The sequence below is a fragment of the Mustela lutreola genome, chromosome 9, assembly GCF_030435805.1.
Source record: "Mustela lutreola isolate mMusLut2 chromosome 9, mMusLut2.pri, whole genome shotgun sequence".
NCBI lineage: Eukaryota > Metazoa > Chordata > Mammalia > Carnivora > Mustelidae > Mustela > Mustela lutreola.
This window is the reverse complement of record NC_081298.1, coordinates 81969580-81985774: the sequence shown is the minus strand read 5'-3', so window position 1 is coordinate 81985774 and position 16195 is coordinate 81969580. Positions and strand designations below refer to the sequence as shown.

General features: G+C 36.6%; 1 protein-coding gene across 3 annotated transcripts in view; it reads left to right on the top strand.

Moving 5' to 3' along the window:
* Window positions 1–16195, top strand: part of FANCL (FA complementation group L) — a 307120-nt gene that overhangs the window by 155110 nt on the left and 135815 nt on the right. The window lies entirely within an intron of this gene.

Below are 16195 nucleotides of genomic sequence, written 5' to 3'. Positions count from 1 at the left end.
CTTGAGCACATTATTTCATAAGTGAGGCTTGAAATCTCAAGGGATTTTAGAATTTGGGGAGCTTTTTGTTATTTTTTGATATCCTCATATTTATGGAAGAAGAGTCAGACAAAGTTCCTGTTCTTTAATAACATAACATCAGGTACTTCTTGGAAACAGGACACAATAGAGAGAGAGTGAGAGAGACTGTTTATGAGTCAGAGAAACATGTGCCACTGCCAACTTGAATAAGAACCATCAGATATTTCTGGTGATGAAAACCTTTCAGTGAGGTGAAATAGGCCACATTCCATTTCTTTTATTTTCAGAGATGAGATGGATTTGAAAACCATAACCTGGCTTCTTGATGCAACGACTCGCCACATGAGATAATCTCCAGCACATTACTATTGGCAAGCACATCTTTCACCCTTTTGTCTCCATGCATGACAGAAAATGTTAAATCAGTTTGGTGTCCATATAAACTTTTGATCCTAGGAATAGCCTAGGGTACCATCATTATCTTCCCGAGGACCATGTAGAGGCCTTCAGTAGGTAGTACTAATTTAATTTCTTTGCTAGAGGAAAAAGTAGCTGATTTTCTAGATCAATATTTGATTGAATATGTTTGAAATGTTGGCAGATAAAGGCCGCTTTTCTGGTCCAAAGACTTTTTGAACCACAGAGGTATAGCGTTCTAGCTCCCCTGGGATTTGAGTGGAAGGAGGTCTCAAAGATCTGTAAGAAGCCTTCCTGCCTTTCCTTGTGTTCTTCCAGCAAGAATCTCTAAAGGTTGAGATGAGAAAAAGATAAGATCAAGAACTGGAATGTCTTTATATCCATTTTTTTAATCTTTCCTGGGGCTTCTCTTAACTAAAAATAATCGTTTATAACACTAGTTTACAAAAACCTCCTATAATAGGATGGTAGAAAGAAAGCCCATCTGATCAGCTTTAAGGAGAGAACTCAGTAACTTTCGCAAATAATTTGAGACCTCAGATTCTACCACTCATTCCACTAATTAAACAAGAAGGCCCACATATCAAAAAGGAAATGAATAGAAATTAAAATGGTGAGGTGTTAGACACAGATTAGAACTTGAGTTTGTCTAGCAAAATTGATAAATGAAAGAGTTTTTCACAAACTGTACTTGATTTGTAAAGATATTTACAAAAGAAAAAAATGAAAATTGGGGGAAATTCTATCTAATATTTGACCATATGAGCAATAACAAATATGTTCAGAAGTACATGAGTCACTTTTCCTTTATTCTTTTAAAATTTTTACCTAAGTTACCAAAATTTCTTTATTGGGTAAATAAATGTATTTCCCAAATAAAATAGCTTACATGTGACTGAAAAGTATTATCCTGAGTAAACAATGTTTTTGATTCTGTTTTTAAGTCTATATAGGAAATTCAAAAAGAGATCTTGAGGAGAATGTTTTCCTTTCATTTTTCTCCTTTACTACAGAAATGCACGTGCATTCCTTAAGTACAAAGAAGAAAGAACTTACAGATTCCTTCTACTTTCTTTCCTATCTGTGAACTTTTGTTTGACTGAAGGAGAAATTTGCTTTTCCCTTGTCACAGATTTGAACATACAAGCTCATTTTCTAAGGGAGAATAAGCACTACATGCAAAACCAACTGCAACTCCTCAGAAATACAGACCCTAAAGGGTTTAATTTTCCTCAGATTAATCAAGTCAATTTTCTTATTTTGAGATGGGAGGGTTGTGGTCAGGGTGACTTTCCTTCCTTCTTTCCTTCTTTCTTCCTTTTCATGACAATTCTTCATTGCTTCCTTCTTTATTGATAAAACCATCCAGCCAAAGTATTGATATTTGCCATATAAGTTGAACAACTATTCAGGACATCGTATAAAATTTCTTACTTGAAATGGGAAATGCTTAGCCTATGAAAAGGGACTGAGTTTTCCATGTTTTATTTTATAACACCTTGCTCACTGCTAGATAGGAAGTAGGTATTCAACAAAGACTTAAGTTGATCAATTGTGTAGATAAATTTAATTTTCAAGTTCAGCTTTTGGGGAAGAGTCATAATTTAAATTAAGTAAACCAAATTTCTATCTATAAAGTATATGATGAGGTACAGTGCTAATGTCATGAGGGAGTGTAATAGAGTATTTCTGCACAGTGCTTATACATCAGTTGAACATAACAGATAAGCTACTGCTATAGGCAGAGAATCTTAAATGCAATCTCAAATTGCCCTAGAATGTTTGATTTAGAATCCTTGTTTCAGGTCTTCTTGCAACCGAAACCTCCCTTGTCAATCAGGCAGCTCTGATTGTTAGTCCTTGAGAAACTTTCCATATTTTTCATGGCCTAAAAAGAAGGAAAGAAAAAAGCAGTAAAGGTTATTTGGATGTGAAAATTAAAAGTGACCTCAGCAATAAATAAATAAATAAATAAATAAAGTTTTTTAAATTTCATATGCCTTTCCTTAATGTTATTGTTAATAAAAATGTGACCCTGTATTTCCCTAAAACCTCATGTTTTGTAAGGCTTGATATACATATTTTTATAATAGAGGCCCTTGCCTCTATTGAGTGGGTGGGAGTATATATTTACTCTTTCCCTACATAATGCATATTTTTAGGTTAAGTTAACCCTACTCCCAGCCTCACAGCTCTAGGAGAATCTCATTGACTTACTTGACGATTTTTTGTCCAATGAAGAGGAAGCATGGAATTCTGGGAGGTTGCACAGCGTCACTGCACCAGGTCCCCACTGTCACCCACAGAGACTGACTAGAGAGGCGGAAGAACACTGGGCCCTTGACAGCATGCTGAAGTCTCCAGATCAAGCACCTCTGTAGTCTTCCCTACCTCTTTGTTTCCCTTGCTTGAGCAATCAGTCTCTATTATTGAGGCTGTACTGAGTTAGGTTTTCTCTTATTTGCAGCATTATAGGTACTGACACTCCAACTTCCCACTTTTTAGTATATTTCTTTGCCATTTGTCATTGCCCAAAGCGACATAGACCATTTGTGGCAAATTATATGGTTTCCTTGTGACAATATAGCTATATCCCAAATTTGACTAATTGGATATTTAAATTCCTAATTCATTTCCTCAATGGAGTTTTCAGTGTTTCTAACATCACAACCCATCTGGAAACCAAATTATAAAAACACCTGTTTTAGGTGTGACTACCTCCCAGGTGACTCTGAACCTGTGTACGTGAAGGTTTCTGAAATATACTGTCTTGATAGAGAAACCTACTAATGAGAACAGAAGGTTTTGTCCGTACCACGTACACTCGGATGAAACCCAATGGATCTTTTTACTCAAGCAAGACATATGAACAAAGTGAAATTACTTGAACATTATCCTGAAACTGTGATGTTTATATGATCTCATTATGGTGACTTTTAACATATACATATATGACATTAAATTGTCATAATAACAAATATCTGTGATTAAGTAATTCCATTTAATCATATTTAAAAAGTATTTGTATTGATATGAATCAAGGAAACAATTTTCCAAAGAACCTGAGTGACTATTACATATATTTTTAAGTTTCTCAGCTTACTAACCATTTTTATTTATTTGCTTTTGCTGATAAATCTGCAAGAGACAGCTGAATTTTACACGTGAAATTAATGTATGTCTGGAGGCACTATGACACACTTAGTATACTTACCATTTATTTTATTTGATTAGTATGTTCTTATTTACTCATACCATAAGAAATAGGTTAATTCCATGACTTTCAATTATAATAAAATAATGCAACTGAAGTCTGTCATCCATTTTTATTTTATTTGCTACTGTTACCTATATAACACTCTTCTGGATGATGAGGATTGAATGGTCTTACAATAGAACAAAGATGAACCACGTTAGGTAGTATCAATTTACTCCTAACATTTGTGGCAAAGAGATGAATACAACACATGGTGGAAAATTTGAGCAAAGTCTGTGATGTATATAAAGGAGTCTGTGTTTATGCATATATTCTCAAACATTTCAGACAGTTTGAATACAGTCATTCTTTTCCTTGATATTCATATTCTGGAATGATTGCATTGTCTTTAAACTAGTTAGATGAATAATCCTGAGGTGGGGGGAAAGTGCTATGATTCCATATTCTGGGTGTTTGTCAAAACCTATGCCTGAGGGATAGTGGTTCTCCACTTACTGAAGCAAGAAATTCCCAGGAGCACAGGGAATAAATATATGGTTTAATGAAAGCAGAAGAGAAAAACATGGGACCCATCTAGTCAGAGTTGCCTCTGAGACTGCACCAGTCTGGGTAAGTCCTATGTACTCCTTCCATTAATCCAAAACACACTTCAACCAGAGTCCTATCATGTAGACGGAGCACAGTTACCCAGCAATGCAGGAAGCAGCTATTTTTTCTGGAGTCAGACAAAAGGAGTTGGCCATGTGAGAAGTGTTTGCCGTCATCTTGGAAATGACACTCCTGGATACAGTCAAGGGAGCATGGCATTCTCTCTAACACTGGGTGAGGATTCAGGGCAGGCTTTCAAGCCAACAGTACTGTGGGTACTGAAGTTAGGTGACATAAGGAAAAACAGAGATGATGCCTATTTTATCAGGAAATCTACCAGAAATATGTAACACTTTACCCTTTACACCAGGAAATGAACGCTGCTTCTGATAACCATAATGTTGAATGATTTCTCCTAAAGCCAGAAATTGGGGAATATTTTAGATGATATGTTGATATAACTTTATAAATAGAAGCTATGATGGAAGCTTATGGAAATAGGAGGTATGAATTATGTAGTTCTTGGTAGTTACCTGCACCTAACTATTATAGGCTGAATGTGGAATATTGGATAGAACACAAGTTAGAGGCTCTACTTTCCTATCTTAGCTGGTGCCAATAATTGCCTTGCTTTGGGAAAGCCAGAACAAGTTTAAGTTTCAATTCCCTCGCTTATGAAATTAAAATGAAGAAAAGTCTGGATGATCTCTAAGATCTCTCAAAAAATTTTATGGTTTACACATTTCTGGTAGTTTTCCTGAGACAATAAACACTATCTCTGTTTTTTCTTATCCCATCGAACTTCAGTAGCCATATTACTATTCATTATTATATATAAGCTGATTTTCCTAACTCACTTGTCTCTTAATGATCAGAAGCTCTCCCACTACTTCCACAACATCTTTAAGGAAATTGATCATATCAAACAGCGACTCTAAAAAGTAGAAACTAAGCACCCCACAGTGATGTTGGATACACAGTAGTCTCCAAAAGGATAAAAGTAAGCCTGGCAAAATCTGTTTTGTACCTGCCTCCAATATGTTTGCGAGGGAGTGTTAATGAAAAATGAGAGTGATGTTCCCATCACACATTTTTGGATTACTGTGCAGCAACATCAATTGGAAACCTAATGAAACAGAGACCACCTACAGAGAAGGGATATTGTGTTCCTCTGTCTGCCTGCATCCAATTTACCAACTGACTGTATGGAACAAGTTGCCTGTTTGTTTGAGACACTAGTACTGACTGACCATACATTTAACATTGATAACTGGCAGTGCTAATTTCCACTGTCTTTCACTGGTATGCCATGGTCCTTGACAATTATGTAGCAAGTGGAAACAGGTTAACAGGCACATTTTCATCAGGGTAATCTCAAAATTCCAGCACTGCATCCTCTCACAGGAAACTGTTGGAACTAGACCAGGTCCCAGATAAATTAGCTGGTCATTCTTCTATTTAACTCTTTCCATTGGCTAAGGAAACATGTCATGCATTTGGCAAATAGAACTTCTCCCAAGCAGGGGAATAACAATAAGAAACCTAGTAGGTGAGCTCCAGAGACTACATATAAAGAGGAAGGCTGATGATGTTCCAAATGGAAATGTCCTATTCTTTGTTTTTGCACCTGTTCAAACTGGCATCTGGTATTAGGTGTGTAACTAGTCAAACATTACTACTTTCTGTCAAGCTGGCTGGGAGAAACAAAAGAAAGAGACTATAATGTAAAATATTAGTGTGTGTTATTTCAGAATGTAGTTACTATGTCTTCTTTGTCAGACTTCCTATCTGTGCTTATCATTGCCTGCAGTTTATTTATTTATTTATTTTTAATTTTACTTCTAGAAATCATCTGGCATTCAGTCTAATTCCCATATTACAGTTCTCCATAAGTCAGTCTGCTGACTGCCTGTCAGGTTATAGGATTAAGTTTAAGGTTTTCTTAATTCATTGTGAGGTTCTTCATGGATTTGATCTATTATATCTTCCTGAGCTCGTCCATTGTAGATTTCTGCATGTGATTTATGTTTAGCAGGTGTTAGTTTGCTAGAGCTTTCTAAATATGAGCTTCACAATGCAAGGGAGCCTCAGGAAGACACTAGGACAGAAAATTGTATTGCTCCACAACTGGAGAATGGCCTCCCTGTTGAAAGCCAATGTTGCAGAGCTATTTATTAAGCTAAAAAGATGGATATTTCAATATATGGAAAAATAAAGAGGCTCAAATTCCATCATCAACTCACCAGTTGCACTTACATATTCTTTGGCTCCCAGGATACACTGTATCATTTAACAGGTAGGACAACCAGAGAAGTTTAAAAATACAGACTTACTCTTTGCTGTGAATTACCATGAATTGGAGTGTGATTTCATTATGTTCTACTTTCAAGTTGAATTCCTTTGTATGATTTTTTGTTTTCCTGGTATAAAGTTTAAGTACTTAATGGAAACCTAGTCATTGTTAGGGAGAGGGAGGAAAAAGTCTTCCTTTAAAAACTATACCTAAGAAAGCATTTTTAAATGCATTGTTATACATTTGAAAGATGTATATAGCATTGAAGAAAACACAGCATAAAGAATAAAGCTCATTTAGTAATCAATGCCCACATGAGTGTCTGATGGCTACTATAAAATGTTTCTTACATTACATGAACTTTAATAATATTTGAAAATTGGGATACGGTGACATCTTGTGACAATGGGTCATTTGTCTTATCTTTGTGTAAATGACACAAAGCAATGTTCACTAAGCTGGTATAATCTTTAGCTTCATATTGGTCTTTTATGTGGTATGTATATATAGTGTTCTTTTGTTTTAAGCCACCCTGCTTTGTGGTTACTTCTCACCTCAACTACAGGAAGGAAATTGTTTCATATATATTGTAGACGAACATTCTAAGGTACAGGGAGATTAAAGTACTGTGCCTATGATCACACTGAGAGTTAATGGAAATTAAAATGCACAGCTCTGAGTTCCCAGGCCACTGCTCAGCCCCTGGAGCAATGCCATTTTGCACTATAAATTGTCCCTATAATTTTAAAAATTTATAATGTGTTCATCAATTTGCATATCTGAGTATGAATTACAAACATTAAAATTGGCTACACTCCTCATCACCCAATTACTAACAAGAAGCGCCTAAAAGGTCAAAGTCATAAAAGACCAAAGTAAACAGATATGTGTGCACCTTTTGCTAAACACCATGCATACAATACAACATGTATTCATAATTTTTTTTGACACAAGGAGATGGTTCAAAGTTTGGCTTTTTCGTAATAGTTGACTTTGAATTATTAGGATACATTAAAATGGTATTTAAATATTATTTTAATATGATTCAGACTTGATGATATCATCTTTAGACACCGACTATTAGGGGAAAGTACTTATATATATCCAAATCAATAATAAGATCTAATTTGTCAATTGAAAATTGGTACAATTTTTTTAAGAACGAGAATATATAAAAAGAGTCATGTACATTATAACATGTATTAAGTACTGACTAAATACATTCTCATTTTGGAGTTTCTTAATTCTTACACACATTTCTTCTGCAGTAAGGAGTTTTCCACAATTTTCTACCTTTCCACCAGCTGTCATTCTCATTCCTTATTCTATTGTGGCTCCATTGTTTGGCATCTCACAATCAGTCTCAATGGAACAATTAACCATATAGCATTAAGAATACTAACTCAAGAAAACTGTCAAAAGAACATGGAAAATTCAGGATCTTTTTAAAAAAAACTGGCAGTCTCACTGAAAACTGTAATTAAGGTATGTGTGATTCTGCTTGTGTGTTTGTTACACAATTCTACTGGTCTGGAGTTACAGAAAATGTGGGCGCCCATGGTGGAGTACAATGGGAAAGCACTTTTATTCTCCAGGCAGTGATAATAAAGCATAACTCCTTAGGGAGGTACTTTTCCCCTATAGGACTCACACCACCTTCCTTTTAAATGCTACTAAGTGTGAAATTAGTGTTGTCCCTCAAAGTGCATAAGATTAATTGTCGGTAATTGAACACAGTTTGGGGGCTAATTATATAAAAATTGATATTAAAGGAATACTACCAGATTGATTGAGTTTTACAGTTTGCATTTAGTTTTCAAATTGCATGAGTTGAAAGGCAGTGGTAAGAAACAATAAAAATCCATTCAAAGCTGCTAAAGCAAATCTAGGTTTACTAGTCCTTTGAAAGACAAATGAGTCAAATGCTGTAATGTAGGGAAAGCAGTAAAAATGATTCTGAAATTAACTATAGAATTAAAATATCAACTGCTCTACAATTGTATGGCTTCACCACATTATGCAGAGGTGACCTGACTTTCTTTGTGCATCTGACTAGTAAAGGTGGACCAAACCAGGAAACTAGCACCATTCTATGACAGTGGGAATTATGATGATTTGACTGGAGAATAGGAAAAAAGACAGGACTTCACAGCCCCCCATTGTTTACAATTTATCTTTAAATTTTCAGCTAAAGACTTCTGCTTCTGGAGTATGGAGTAGATGCCCTTTTCCCTATTCTTCCCACTGAGTATAACTAAAAACCGTGAGTCTTATATATAAAACAAACATAAGGGGCACCTGAGTGGCTTGGTCGGGTGAGCGTCAGTGTTTGGCTTGGGTCATGATCCTGGATTCCCAGGATGGAACCCCACATGGGCTCCTTGCTCAGCCAGAAGTTGGCTTCTCCCTCTTCCTCTGCTCCTCCCCAGGGCATGCGCTCTCTCTCTCTCTCTCTCTCTCACACACACACACACTCTCTCTCTTTCTCAAATAAATAAAATGTTTTAAAAAAAGAGTAAAACAAGCATAAGAAGACAAAGATGGAGAGAAGAAGGGGCCTGGCTAGAGCCCTGGGGACCAAAGGAAGGACCCAGTGGTGAGAGACCTGTTTTTCTTTGTGCTTCCTATATTCCAGACTAGGCAGTGAAAACAGTGGGAGCAGACCACAGAGGTCCAGTAAAAACCTGCTCAGTCTTGCCAAAACAAAGCAAAAAGAAACAAAACAGAAAGAGAGAGCCTAGCAGGATAGAAATGTTTAGACAATAACAGCTTACTCCAGTAAACACCACAGAAAAAACTATAGTTCCTCACCTCTCATCCCCTCTAGCAAAGGCCAAATGGAGTGCCTAAACTTGCACCCTTACCAGGCACCCCAAGCAACCCCCCTGAGATTAGCAGGACGAGATGAGTAGAAAGTATAATAAAATGAAAAACACACTCAAAAAAATAATATTAACTTCCTTAGTAACAGAAAAAATAAGGTTTAAGCTGGGGTTCCTGGGTGGCTCAGTCATTAAGCGTCTGCCTTCGGCTCAGGTCGTGATTCCAGGGTCCTGGGTTTGAGCCCAGCATGGGCTCCCTGCTCAGCTAGAAACCTGCTTCTCCCTCTCCCAACCCCTCCTCTACTTGTGTTCCTGTTCTCGCTCTCTCTCTATGAAAATAAATAAATAAAACCTAAAAAAAAAAAAAAAGAAAAAGAAAAGAAAAAGAGAGAAAAACAAAAATTAAGGTTTAAGCCTATAAAGATTCCAATCAATGATATAGGGGCTAAATTTGAGAAATGTCCCCAGACATCTAAGTGATAACATAAAAAGAGAAAATATGAATTGAAATCTAAATAGCTATAAAGAACAGAACAAAAAGATCAGAAATAATAAGCAAAGATATAAAAATCTTTCAAGATCAAATATGAGAACCTGGACATTAACAGGGCTAAACATGTAGCAGACAAAAATTAGGAACAAAGATTAATACCTAGAACCTGGTAAGGCTTTAATTTCTTGCTTTATGCTGGAACTGGTAAGCATTATTGGTATAAACATGCACACACATGCACACACACACCTTTGCTTTTGGAAATAATTAAAATTAGATTGGCCTCTGAAAAAATAAAGGCAATTGAGAAAATTTCTATAGGAGTTCCAGAGAAAAAGAAGAAAAGGCAATATTCCAATAATCCCATAATTAAGTTTTTGTTCATGTGCAATGGTGATAAGAAGACATGCTCAGATGCCAGAAGCCACAGAAAATACAGCAGTCAGGTATAACTTTGGAGAGGTTACTAAAAGATGCTCTTCTCACTAGCAAGTGAATCAACGGTAAACTGTGTCAGATAGAGATGAGAAACAAGAACCAAAATCAGCCAAGGAGATAACAGTAAGCGGAGACAAGAAAAGTAATCAGGAAATGGTTTGTCACAGTGGTTACAAAAATAGAAGGAAAAAATTAGAAAAATAGCACATTTTTAAATGTGACTCCAGATGAAACTAGCAAAAACCTGTAGAAGAGAAATGAGGAGTATGAGTGGAGTATGAAACATAAAGTTCCTTGCCTCCCCCGCAAAAAGTCGTAACTCATTATTTCAATTTTGCTAATAACTATAGGTTTAGTTTTTTTTTTTTAAAGATTTTATTTATTTGTCTCAGAGAGAGAGAGAGAAGGCAAGAGAGAGAGAGAACACAAGCAGGCAGAGCAGCAGGCAGAGGCAGAGAGAGAAGCAGGCTCCCCGCTGAGCAAGGAGCCTGATGCGGTCCTTGATCCCAGGACTCTGGGATCATGACCTGAGCCGAAGGCAACGGCCTAACCAACTGAGCCACGCAGGCATCCCTACAGGTTTAGTTTTAAGCCAAAAGTATATTTTGAAACAAGGTATTTGTTTCACAAAACATTGACATATATAACAGAATATAGAATGTAGCATGTATCACAAAGGAACTTTTGCCAATAAACAATTGAAAAACATAAAAATAAAAACATAAAAATAACATAAAACATAAAAATAACATAAAAATATAAATATATCTTTATTTATATACATAAAATCTAAATAATCATATAAATTTGGGTAACACTAGCTGCTATAATAAATAATTTCTAAGATTTTAGCACTTTTACACAATAAAAGTCTGGTTTTTGCTCACCAAACTATCTAACATGCATTATTAGCAATAAAGGGGGTTGCTATACTGGTTTTTTTCAAGGAGTTAGCTGAAAGGGTCTGACATCTCCAGTTTCAAATGTCACCCTGGGCATTGACATCCAGCCAGAATATGGCAGAGGAATGAGGGGGGAGAGGATACACCCACTTGGCTCACATTATGACTCCCCGACATTCAACCTTTGGCTAACCAGCCTTTCTCTACATCATGGGAGAGGAGCACAGGTCTTCAGTGACCAGCACCTCCGTCTCTAGCACAGCCATCCACGTAAGTGGTTTCATTTAACTAAAAAGCAAAGATTCCCACGTTGGATTCTTTTTTTTTTTTTTTTAATCCAACTGCTTTCTGATTACAAAAGTTACGATTTAAAGAAAATAATACAGATCGGACAAACATAAAGTAAAAGGGACTTAGATGAAGCAAACTCTAGCAAATGGAAATGAAAGTGATGGTATTCATTTCAAATGCAGTAGAATTTATAATAAGTCACTTAAAAGTGGACATGTTATTTTTTCCCATTTTTTTTTTCCTATGACAAAGAAATAAGAAGACCCAAATTCAACTGAAAGTGTAGTTAGGCCCTCCTTTTCCGACAGGATTCTGCTTTTTGGCAGAGCAAGCCCAGGGTTATTTCTCCCTTGTGTCTTTCTAATACATTCTTGATCATACCTCACACTTCTGAAGCAACTCAAACTTCCTATCCTCCTATTTTCCCTTGTAACACACAGCCAGCTCTCATTCCAAGCTATTTATTCTTTGGGACCCACCACTTAACCCACCCCAAGGCCTACTTTATCCCTGCCTTCCTCTTAGACTCTCTGGCACTGAGGCCTTTTTCGGTCTAACAGCCTTGGCATCTATGAGAGCTTTAGGCGGTGTCATTCCATCCTCATCAAACGATCTTCCTGCTGGTCTTCAACCTCTGACTGCATTCTGTCTGACTGCATTCTGTCTGCATCTTACAGACAGGCTGCACAGATGGATTTTAAGCTCGTCGTTTCATAAGAACTAATATTGAGTGCCAAATACCAGAGTTAGAATAATAAAATACCTAAGGAGACAATCTATTACAGAACCAAAAAGAGATGAACAGGAACACAAGTAGGCTAAGATAATTTAATATAGTGCTATCAACATAAGATAAGGCAGCTTGGTGAATATTAATAAGATCTCAGAGAATCAGACAAAAATTAACAGGCTGGAATTCTAACATTTTGAAATTATCCCACCCAAAGATAATATAATTTTTCTCAAGACCCTTTGGAATAAGGCAAAGGTAAGAAGGTAAGAGTTTTGTTTTGTTTTGTTTTGTTTTGTTTGTTTTGGGGGGTTTTTTTGGTTTGTTTTTTGTTTTTGTTTTTGTTTTTTGGTAATTTGGGTAGTGAATGGGTGTCAGCCTTACTGTACATGAAAACAATTCTATACTAAGTAAAGCAGTAAGAGTTCTGGTGTAAAAACAGGTCAATGGAACGGAAAGAGGGCCTCCAACTAGAGTGTGTTTTGTATAATTATTTAATGTATCATAAAGGGTTCAAAATTCAGTGGGGGAAGGAAAGGGTTACCGGAGACTAGCTTCTGGAATTTAGGAATATAATAAATTTTGACTTTCATTTTACATCGTATCTCAGTGTTTTTTAATCTACTTCTCAAAAAACTCAGGACACTCTCAAATATAACTTATTAATTTATTTCCTTTAGCCTGAATTCTGAATTTAGCCAGAGATGAAAGAAAGCAGAAGAGTGAGATAGAACTGAGGTAAATAACAACCCCCACCCCCAACATCCATTCACCTAAACCTGTCCATTTTCTCATTTTTACAGATAGAATTTCCACAAAAGATTTTGTTTGAAGAAAGAATTTTTCACCTAAAAGAAAACAAAAATTTTTAAATTTGCAATAAGCCAAGTTATATTCAGAGGGATGAAATACTTATTATTGAAAATAAAATGCTGACAATCCAAGGGAGCACAGAATTCGCTAGTAGTAAATACCTGAAATAGGTAGAATTTTCCAAACACAGAAGCAATGGAATGAAATACAGGAAAGACTGAGATGACTAGATAAAAATTTAAAACTTTCTCTATATCAAAATAAAGTAAGAAGAAAGTAAGGAAATAATTGTATCGTGTGAATTTAAACATATTAGTTTCTTAATCTTAGTAAGCCGTTATTAAATGAATTAAAAGACAAAGATCTTGATTTTAGAAAAAAAAAATAATTTGGACAGCAATGTCCAAAGGGGAAATCCTGTTAAATACCACAACAGTAAAGAGATTGTGGTTAAGTAATTCCAATTGATTCTTGCATAATGGCAGGTGGATGTTGGAGTGGTGACTAGGCTCAGGCTGAGAAGGGAGTGGAGCCTAGAACATGGGGACTGGCCTGATGGATCTGCCCTCCTGAACCCCATAGTTGGACCCTGAAACGTCAAGGAGTGAGGCCTGCGGCTGGAAAGAAAGGGCTTGTAGACACGCTGCACGCAGAATTCCGTTACTGCCATTTCTCTCCAGCCATCCCACTCCCTCCTTCATGCACATGCACACCACATCCCCAGCAGTCAAGCATTTATTGCCCAACTTAAAAAAGGAAAAGAAAATCAGAGACTTCTTTTCTAAAGAAAATGAACCACTTCTCTGGGGAGAAGTCAGGACTGTGATAACACTGCCTCATAGCAAAGCCTTCTTTCCCTGATTTAGGGCTTCCCAGCATGGTGGCTGGCTCCCACCCTACTCACCCTAAAGCAAAGCATGCCAGTGGATAAACTGTGCTCATGTACACAAAGCACACAGTCATTTAGTTTTACTGTCACATTCTTAAACACAAACAGATTAAAAAAAAAAAAAATCACCTGGCATAGAGCAAAGCCTATAATATGGAAGAGAATGATTTCAAAGTACGAGCAGAAATAACCTTCAAAGAAAGACAGAATTCAGGCTAAAGGAAATAAATTAAGAAAAAAAATCTAATAACATCTCATGAATATTTCAGAAAATACTGTATTTATAAAATACAAACAGGATGCTATTAAAAGAGGAGGGTCAATCAGAGACCAGGGAAAAAACTCATGGAAGTTAAAATAGGATGGCTAAACAAAGAACTAACTACCACTAGCAAACAAATATATGGAAAAAGAGACAGCATGGCAAGTATGTAAATTCAGCAAAATAGCACAAAATGCTTGCTTTGTTACCTATTCACAAAAGCAAAGACAAAAATAATGTGTTATTAATTCACATTAATAAGAATAATGCTGGGGAGGATACAGCAAAACTCTGCTTGTGGTATTATATGTTTTTACAACTCTGAAAATAGCTGGCAATATGTATATGAAAAGAGACATAAAAATGGACGTTTGGCCTAGTGATTTTGTTTTGTTTTCATTGAGGTGGAAGATATAAGGAAATTCCAACAAAATATAGAAAGAGGTGCCCAAATAGCTCATCACATTGGTGTTTGTAAAAAGAGTGAAATATTGCCCTTGCCCTTCTTAAACGAGCCCTCACTTTTCAGTGTGCACTTCTGAAAGAGCCACAAAGGATCGCTGAGGGTGTTCAAGATCTCCCCAATACTATCTTTGCAAAACCTACACTTGGAAGTGTATTGTTTTGTCTTTCTTTTCACAATTACTATGAGATAAAAGTTGGTCAATAGAAATTGCTCCTGGAAGAAATTATGCCTAGGATGACTATTGCAGGATGAATAAAAGCTAAACAGAGTAAGATAAGTTAGAAGTTCTCAGCCCAGAGAGCATGAGCAAGTGTCCAATAGCATCAAAGTGTGTAATAGGCATCAAAAACTATGGAGTTGAGTGGCTTGGAGTTCCTAATGCTTAAACCAAGAAGCTGGGAGACGCTGGAGATGAGGCCAGGCAGGTAGGTAGGAGAGTGCCAGGTCAAGGAGGGTCTTCTAATACACCAAGCTAGGAAGTTTTGACACCAGATAATGAAGAGCCATGAAAAGGTTTAAGCAGAGGAGTGACAATTTCAGATTGTGTTTTGATACATCACCATTGCCACAAGAAAGGGAAAAGTATTTCCTTTCTCTACACTCACATACTTCTGGTTATGAAATGTGTGGGGATTTTCCCACACCCAGCAATTTGACTCTCCAGTGGACATCAACTGGGTGTACTACAATTTAGCTCAATTTTAACATTATTTTTCTTAGAGATAATGTCAGATCCCACACGTTAAGGGCTCAGTCCCACGTGGCTGCCTCCCCTCCACCACCTTTACTCACCAGTCGCAAGTTCATGTTGTCACCCATGCTTTTGAACTTCAGGCTATGAATCAGTGGTTCCCATGATTTCTTCTTCAGATCTGATAGTTTTCAAGAATGGTTTATAGAACAGTAAATGGTCTTCTTAAGTTCTAGGACTCATTCTTGCAAAAGGATAAAACTCAGGAACAGGCAGATAGGAGAGATGCCTAGGTATGGAGGAAGGGGCATGAAACTTCCTTGCCATCATGCAGGGATGCCACTCTCCCGGCATCTCCATCTTCATCTACCAGTAAGCTCTCTGAACTTCTTTGGTTAAACTTTCTTTATGAAAATTTTATCATGTAAGCATGATTTATTGAATCGTTGGTGCTTGTGATTAACTCAACCATTTAGCCATTCTCCCCTCCCTGAGGTCAGGAGGTGAAGCTGATTTTTTTTTTTAAAGGAATATAAAAGTATTTATTGACCACTGTTTACCAGTATTTACAATAAAGTAAACAATATACAGTTGGATAACATTCTGACTACAAAGTTACTGTTTTTCCTGGTTTCTGCTGAACCAGTAACTCAAATACTCAAAAGACTGAGCCTACATGTCAGGAATGAACTGGGGTAAAGAAAAAACATGCAGGTGAAGAATTTGGATTATACTAGCCTGTCCACCCATTTACTCCAGCAGGTGCTAAACTGCCAACATCTCTAACCATCTGATTATGATTAGCTTCCATGAAGGAAGTTGTAGACAGTCCATGAATCATGACCTTTTAGTCAATACAGCA